The sequence below is a fragment of the Sceloporus occidentalis genome, unplaced genomic scaffold, assembly GCF_023333645.1.
Source record: "Sceloporus occidentalis isolate IW3139 unplaced genomic scaffold, rSceOcc1.0.p SCAF_9, whole genome shotgun sequence".
Lineage (NCBI taxonomy): Eukaryota > Metazoa > Chordata > Lepidosauria > Squamata > Phrynosomatidae > Sceloporus > Sceloporus occidentalis.
The window spans coordinates 30,407,501-30,415,895 of record NW_028316989.1 but is presented as its reverse complement, the minus strand read 5'-3'; positions in this window follow the sequence as shown (position 1 = coordinate 30,415,895).

Sequence of the window (8,395 nt, the reverse complement as noted above, 5' to 3'; positions counted from 1 at the left end):
GACTGGTGTTGGCCATGAAGACTGTCTATCTTTCGTCACTTTTCCTTCCACAGGCACCCGTTGTACTTCATAATAAACCCAAAGTTACATTTTCCATAGAGCTTGGGAACATTGCTTTTCATGACAGGAGCTCCCTGACCAGTTGGTTGGGAGAGTCGGGAAGCTGTTATCCATTAAAAATACTGTAACTTTTCCAAGCTCCAGTCTTTGATTTCACCCAGTCGTCCTTGTGTTTTGTGCCACTACTGTTTGCGAGCGCTGTTTATATTGCTGCTTGTATCTTACACATTCCAGTGATGGTTCCCGCATCCCCTCCCAAGGTGCATTTTTGAAGCCAAGAAAAGTTCATTTATTTCGAAGCATCAGAATTGGAAATACAGTATTGCAACAGAGGCCTGCAGAATCCTGAATTCATTACTAAAGGTAAGAAGCCGGCGGCTTTCAGGCTTGCTTGGGGCAGTAGTGAATCTGCTCTGGATTTTAGTCCAAATGTTAAACTTCAGCAAAATTTTTGGTGGGTTTTTCAGGCTCTGTGGCCATGTTGTAGAAGAGTTTATTCCTGATGTTTCGCCGCCATCTGTGGCTGGCATCTTCAGAGAATGCATTCTCTGAAGATGCCAGCCACAGAGGCTGGCGAAACGACAGGAATAAACTCTTCTAGAACATGGCCACATAGCCTGAAAAACCCACAAAAAACTATGGATGCCGGCCATGAAAGCCTTCAGCTTCTCATTCTTCAGCAATAGCTCTAAAATGAGTTGAGCACCTTGGATAATTCCTTTAAAGTTCAAACCACAACCTGGAGTAGAAACATTGTCCTACTGACATGGGAGGCATCAGTCATCCCTGCCAATACTTGAGGAACTATATTTACATGTGGCTGTTTCTGGTCTAGTTTCTTTTTTCTGCTACTTTTGAGATGGAAAAAAAATCACTTGTAATCTTGGAGAACTTACCCAACATAGGATAAGTGGACAGCATCGTAGCGGACCCAATGCTCTCAGGCTGGATGCGCTGAGACATTTGCATTTGTGGGAACCATTATGCGACTTTCCTCACCACCTCAGGCAACTCTCACAGTAAGAGAAGTTAGGAGGGCTTTTTCTAGCAGAATTATGTGCTATTTCTGTTGCATTGATTGCAGTATATACTCAAGTATAAGCTAACCTTATGTATAAATGGAAGGCAGGGCCAAAATTATGGATTTTTATATGACCCGTGGATAAGTCGAGGGTAAAACCAAGGGGCATGTAACAAATGATCTAAGGGATGATGAAAAGGAAAACAGTGCAAAAAACTTACAAAATCCTAACAGGCATGAATGTTTATGCTCACCCTAAAGGCTGGATGGATGAGAAAGTTAAGGGAGGCCAATGCTTCAGAACAGAATGAACTCTGAGTTTCACCAGGGCATGATTCCTTTTTGGATAAGGCTTCAAGTACAGTGCATACATTGACCTGTGGATAAGTTGGCTCAGCTTTTTGGGGTCAGCTTTTTTGACTAAAATGTCTAGACTTATACATGAGTACATACAGTGAAGTGTTTTGGAAAGGCTTGCTCTTAAATGAGAAAGCAAGGCCTTTTGGCTTTACAGAAGACCTGCCCTTATGGAGATGGAGAGACGGTTACAAGTGGCTTATTGATACAGACCAGCAAAAGGGCTTCTGTTTTTGGACTGTTCTTGGAGTCAGGGCAATGAGGCTGTCATGGTAAGCATTTGTGATGCAATGTTTATTTTTAATATGTATGTATGTATATATATACCCACCCCCACAAAGGCTCTCATAGTGGCTTTATAGCTGGTTTTGGATGGAACAAGTGGGAGAAACAATCCACAGGTCTCATCCTTTTCGACTTAAGTCATTCCACCAACTACCCGCAGATTTCTAAAACAGCAGGTTATCCCCCCATTTCTCCCAAATTGAAGTTCTGCACAACATCTTTTTTCCCTGCATTGGTGAGAAAGTGGTGCAGATTGATTTTGTAGCTAGAATCTTTTGTCCTAAGGGGCAGGGGGTGGATACTTTTGCCATGTTGCCTGCAATACAAGAGAAAATGGCTTGGGATGGATCTGGTCCAATTCTGAACAAGAGTTATTTTTGGCTTTGCCCATCCCACTAAAAAAATCAAAGCGTTTGGAATGCATGGATTTTGTGAGAAGAAAGGCAGGAATTTTTTTTTGTGTAGATTATGAAAATGTGCATGATTGCTTTTATCTTGTTTCTTTTGCTAATTCTGCCAAGAAGGATGGAGCTAAACAGCCGGTTCTTCTGACTTCTAGATTTTGCCAGGCAAAAATCACATTTGCCAGCTGTTAAGTTGGCAGAATGTAACCCTGAGGTCACATGCGGTCCCCTTGAGGCTGTTTTTGTGACCCTTCGTCCTTCCACAACCACCTTTTCTGCTGCCAGAAATGGAGCAGAGTCAAACTGCCACTCCTAAACATTTCCAGGAGTTTTTGCTCACCTTTTAGCTGGGTTACATGTCCCCTGTACTGTTTAACATGGAGAAAAGCATTGCTTTCCAAAATCAGATGATTTCTGACCATCTCCATGTTTGTTTTATTCCTTTTGGGCATCCCTGTGCAGAGTGACCAGACATCCTCCTTTTCCAGGACCTGTCTTACATTTCTGTCCAGGAGGAATTTCCAAATATCCTCCATTTTGAGCATGACTTAGAACAGTGCTTCCCAAACTTTGGTCCTCGAAGAGTTTTGGACTTCAGCTCTCAGAGGCCACAGTCAGCTTGACCAACAATCAGGAATTTGGGGAACTGAAGTCCAAAACATCTGGAAGACCAAAGTTTGAAGACCTCTGACGTAGAAGCATAAGTATAGCTGGCCCTCCATATCCACACATTTTTTATCCACTGATTCGAGCATCCACAGATTGAAAATACGTATTCCAAAAATTATAAATTCCAAAAACCAAACAGTTTTGCCATTTTCTATAAGGGACACCATTTTAATACTCCACTCAATTTAATGGAACTTGAGCAACCTGGAACCAAACCCCAGTGGAGAGCAAGGGCCTATACTATATTAGTGTTTTTAGCTTTTATTTTGCAATGTCCTACATTTTTCTTGAACGTCTCACATTTTGTAGGGTTTTGTCCTCTTTGTGGTAGTGACATTTGCTCACCCTTTCCTGGGTGCATAATCTGACCCCTAGACCAAATCAGCTATTTAAAATAGATGAAAAGGGAGACAAGATCTCAGGAAACCCAATTCTGTATGACTGTTCCTCCATTTCTTTTAACAATATTGGAGCATTACAACAGCTCTGAACTCACGGAAGTTAATTTGGTAACAGATTTTCCCACCTGTATTGTATCCCATGGGGAGTCAGTGTGGTGTAGCGGTTTGAGCGTACAACTCTGGAGACCTGGGTTCAAATCCTGAGTCGGCCATGAAACTGTCCTGGGTGAGTCACTCTCTCTCACCTTCTCATGGGAAGGCCATGGCAAACCTCCTCTGACCAAATCTTGCCAAGAAGGCCCCAGGATAGATTTGCCTTTGGGTTGCCATGAGTCAGAAATGACTTGAAGGCACGCGACAGACAAAGAACACTTTTTGTGGGTTCTAGCAGAGTTTGTTCCTGATGTTTCACCACCTGTGGCTGGCATCTTCAGAGAATGCTGGCATGGAAGTGAGTGGGGTATATATATATATACTGTGTGACCCTGGGTCGGGAGGAGTGATTTCCATGTTAATCTGTGTATTGTTCTGCTTTATCTCGTATTAAAAGGCACATGTTAATAGAGTATTCTGGAGCCTGGATAAGCCATTTGAAGAGTGAAACAGAAGGGAAAGCGTTTGTCCTTCCCCCATCCCCAATGCTATAAATACTGCTGTAGCCTGCCTCCATTTCTCTGAATGACTCGGAGTGGTTTTGAAGAGAAATTACATCATGTCCAATCCACAGTGATACAGGCCCAGATAACCAGGAGTTTTTTCTCTCGCCAGCAGACAGAAGGGCCATTTAAATCCCTCCTCTTCCCCCACCCGCCGTTCTTCTCAGAAAACCTTGTTTTCTCTGCCAAGAATGTAGGCGGCTCTCCAGCCATTTGATTTCTGATAGCACCAGCGAGCAACATCTGTGGCCGAGGACACACAACACCGAGAGCAGATCATGCAACAAAATGGGAAGCGGGAGGCTGGGTGCAAGGAGAGAAAAAGGATCGATTCTTTTGTTGATAAAATATATGCAACCAAATATATGCAACGGACATCTGCAGGCCAAAGAAATGGTGGGGAAATAGAGGAGAAAATACAGAATGTAGCTTGCAGAATCCTCTGTTCTTATGCCTTTGGTGCTTTGCATGTCTGCTTAAGTTTCTAGTCCTTATGATGGCAAAGATAAAGTAGAAAAGGCAGGATGTGGGTGTGTTAGCACACAGCGGCCATTGCATAACCCAGCCTTATAGGGAGAGAGGCACAGATACCCCCCAAAGAAAGACCACGAAGGGAAAAGAGCAATTCTAAACGGTTTCCAAGCCGACGGCAAATCTGACATTTCTTTGGCATTTTCTGTTCCGCCTCCCCAGCGTGAAGAGTGGCTCAATTGCCGCATGTGGGGCAACAGAAGCCATCATCGGCTGAGAAGCACAAGGCATCTATCACATGGGCCCAAACATCCAACAGTTGAGAAGTCAAACTTCGTATCTCTCTGTGTTTATCTTTGAACCTTTCCTAAACTCGTCGGTATCAAGCACAGATTGATTCCCAGGGTGGGAATTCTTCTAGAGGGCTATGAAACAGGGTATTAAGAGCCTCCATTGGCCAAATGCCCCCTGCTTTTGGATTTCAACAGCATCCTCCAGCTGTTGCCAAACTACAACTCCTAGCATTCCTTTTTAAAAATATTTTGTTGTTAGCTGCCCTCGAATCAACACCAGCTCCTGGCAACCCTGTGGATGAGACATCTCCAGGAATCCCTATCTTCCACTGCCTTGCCCAGATCCTCCAACCCTTGTCCAACACACCACTGACCACGTCTATCCATCTGGTTTGTGGTCTTCCTCTCTTTCTTCTACCTTTCCTGGCATTATTGTTCTCATGATGTGGCCAAAGTACGATAGTCTCAGCTTGGCCATCTTTGCTTCCAAGGAGAGCCCTGGTCTGATCTGTTCAAGAACCTATTTGTTTGTCTTCTTGGCTGTCCATGGGATCCTACATACTTTTCTTCAGCACCACATTTCAAATGGTTTTCTTTCTGTCTGCTTCCTTCATTGTCCAGATCTCATACCTCTACATGGTGAAGGGAAATGCAATGTCTTGGATGATTCTGACTTTAGTGCTGAGTTGTATATCTTTGCTCTTCAGTATCTTTTCCAGTTCTTTCATAGCTGCCCTTCCCATTCCTAGTCTTCTTCTTATTTCTTGACTGCAATCTCCATTCTGGTCAGTGTTTGATCCTAGATATGGGAATTCTTTAACCATTTCGATTTCCTCGTTGTCTAGATTGAATGTGTGCATTTCTTCTCTGGTCATTGTTTTTGTCTTCTTTATGTTCAGCATCAGACCTGCCTTTGCACTTTCATCTTTGGCCGGATAATAAAATTAATGGATACAATATATATCATAGAGCAGATTCATCAAATCAGAAAACAACATCATTCCGTCAATTGAAATGCTGAGTTGGTGGCAGGGGAGGGTGTTCTAAAGAACTAAAGGAAGTCAAAAAGGGTATGGCGTGAAATGGGGCTGTTGATCCTGTCCTATAACCTTTCCATTTATAAGGTGTTCCAGACCATTTTGCCACCGGTTTTCCCTCAGCAAACAATCCCATCTTTCAAGTCTGTACTATCGCCAAATGAGTAAAAGCAAAACGGAAACCAATTATGTATTTATATTTTAAGTTCTCATTGTTATCAATCAATGCGGACAAAAGCCATAACCCAGGGCAAGGAACAAGGCTTGAGGTTTGCGATTCTTGCAATAACTGAGAGTACTGAGAACCAAAAGAGAGAGATCTTATCACAGTGTAACCATATGTGTATAAATGTACCCGTACAATCATAATCCCTCTACGACTTACAAGATTTGTTGCTTTTAATTCTCCCAGTGTTCCTGAACATTGAGATTGATAGGAACTGCAAGAAAGCAAGACCTAGAGGGTCATTTGGGGTAGTCACTAGGTTTCACACAGGGATCAGGGGACATCAGGAGGTATGGCCCAAATACAGGTTGGTAGGATGGGACATTTCTTCCATCCACCCAGAATAGATTCCTTATCTCTGCCCTATATTTTTCTTTGCCATTCCTGGAGAGGAAAGATGGCATTTCTGACCCACCACAGAGTGGGATGCAAGTCAAAAAAGCTTGTGGTGATATGTTGTGTGCCTACAAGTGGTTTCCAACTTATGGCAACCCTAAGGCGAACCTATCCTGGGGTTTACCTGGTAAGATTTGTTTAGAGTAGGTTTGCCATAGCTTTCCCCTGAGGCTGAGAGCATGTGACGTGCCCAAGGTCACCCAGTGGGTTTCATGGCCAAGCAAGGAATCGAACCCATGTCTCCAGAGTCATAGTTCAACACTCAAAACCACTACACTCATGCTGAATCTTTCCCAGCCCTCCAGATATTTCAGCTCCCAGGATCCTTGATTGTTGGCCAACACAGCTGGGTGCTTCCGGGATCTGAAGTCCAAAACAGCCAAAGAACCTTTGCTGTAGCTTGAAATGCAGTACTTTGTTGTGTGCCTTCAAGTAGTTTCTGACTTATGGAGAACCTAAGGTGAAACTATCCTGGGGTTTTCTTAGCAAGATTTGTTCAGAGGAGGTTTGCCGTTGCTTCCCCCTGAGGCTGAGGGAGTGTGACCTGCCCATGAAACTGTTTCATGGCCAAGCGGGGAATCAAACCCTGGTCTCCAGAGATGTAATCCAGTGCTCAAAGATAGAACATCCCTAGCAGAGAATTCTAAGCACTGAACTACCAATCCCATCATCCTGCAAAATAGTGGCATTGTCAGAGTCAGTGGTATGAAGCTGCTATGACTGTATTAATGTAGACAACTCTGTGTGAGGATGCAAAGTAAGATTTATGGGGCCTTCTTGGTCCAAATGACCACAGGGCCCAGAACGGCTGCCAGAAACCAAACCACATACGGATGGCGCGTCATGTGCTCTGAGGCTGGGACATTGTGTCCTACTTTCCAGAGGACAGGCTTTCATTGGAAGGGCTCTCTGAGGACAGCTTTGCCTTATTGAAGCCATCCTCCCTTTGAACTGCTGTCTGGTCCAAGTCTAGTTTCAACCCAAGGAACCCTAAGAAAGGAGAGCCCCTAAGAAATTGCTCACCAACAGTTGGGTAGCAGAGAGAGCAGCCTGGCAGAGAAGTCACTTGGGTGCACCTCTTCCATGTACCATGCGCCACGCTTCATGTGCAAGAAGTGACACCTTTTCCCTGATGACCATCATTTTTAGCTGGGGAAAAAAGGCTTTGAGAAGGGGGAGAAGGCAAGCCACTCTGCCTATGTGCAAGGGTCCCAAAATCATGCCCAAAATGGAAGGCATGGGATGCACAGTGGAGGACCATCTAGGACCACAAAAGTGAGGTGTGGTGTGGAGGCCATATGCAGCCCATTCCCAAACCCTGGTCCTCCAGGTGTTTTGGACTTCGGCTCCCAGAAGCCAGAATTATGGCAGCTGAAGGCCAAAGTTTTGGAAGCACTAGGCTATACTTTCCCCTCCATGTTCTTTCCACCATGAAGATGCATCCTTGAAGGCACCCATCCACCTCCAGCTCCCTCTCTTCTTTCTGACATAGGTCCAAACCACACTGCAGAAATGATCCAATTTGAGACCAGTTTAACTGCCCTTCCTCAGTGCTGGGGAACCCTGGGAAATATAGTTTACGGTGGCACCAGAGCTCTCTGACACAGAGAAGGCTAAATTAGAACACCGATCTAAAAACACAGTCCAGGTGGGGACTGCTTTAATGCCAGGGGACTATAGTTTTGTGAATTCAAACAAAAATTCTCCAAGCAGTGATACCTTTATTGGCCAGCCAAAATGCACAATATACTTGTTGCATCTTAACTAAACCTAAGGACAGAAACAACAAAAGGCAGGCAGACCTCTTCCATGTACCATGCACCATGCTTCATGTGCAAGAACTGACATCTTTTAGCTGAAGAAAGAAGGCTTTGGGAAGGGGAAGAAGGCAAACTGATGATACCTTCATTGGCCAGCCGAAATGCACAATATACCTGTTGCATTGTAACTCACCATCTTAACTAGGTCTTAACTGAGGACCGAAAAAACAAAATGCAGCCATTGTACACCTCTTCCATGTACCATGCACCGTGTGCAAGAAGCGACCTCATTTTCCCCACCGATCATCATCTTAACTAACCATCTTAACCAAGTCTTCACTAAGGACAGAAACAACAAA